Below are 627 nucleotides of genomic sequence, written 5' to 3'. Positions count from 1 at the left end.
TGTTGGGAAGTTTAAAACAGAACTGGTGCAGCACCAGAAAAGTCTTGCAGATGGTTGGGTTTAACATAGATTAGGCCACTTTCACATGGCAATGCATAAACAGAGAAAAAATACTGGGTGGGCCTTAATAAATATGGAAATGGTTGGTGATATTAACTTCCTGTTTGTGGCACATTAGTATATGTGAGGGGGGAAACTTTTCAAGATAGGTGGTGACCATGGCGGCCATTTTGAATCCAACTTTTGTTTTTTCAATAGGAAGAGGGTCATGTGACACATCAAACTTATTGGGAATTTCACAAGAAAAACAATGACGTCCTTGGTTTTAACGAAACTTTATTCTATCATGAGTTATTTACAAGTTTCTGACCACTTATAAAATGTGTTCAATGTGCTGCCCATTGTGTTGTATTGTCAATGCAACCCTCTTCTCCCACTCTTCACACACTGACAGCAACACCGCAGGAGAAATGCTAGCACAGGCTTCCAGTATGCGCAGTTTCAGATGCTGCAGAATGGGCAAAATTAAAATTGGAACCTGGACCCTCAGTTTACGCAGAAGATTTTGTTCAGTGATGAGGCAAACTTTTATGTGAATGGTGAAGTTAACAAACAAAACCACCGCTA

Source organism: Hyla sarda, chromosome 1, assembly GCF_029499605.1.
Source record: "Hyla sarda isolate aHylSar1 chromosome 1, aHylSar1.hap1, whole genome shotgun sequence".
NCBI lineage: Eukaryota > Metazoa > Chordata > Amphibia > Anura > Hylidae > Hyla > Hyla sarda.
Note: the sequence above shows the minus strand (reverse complement) of the source record.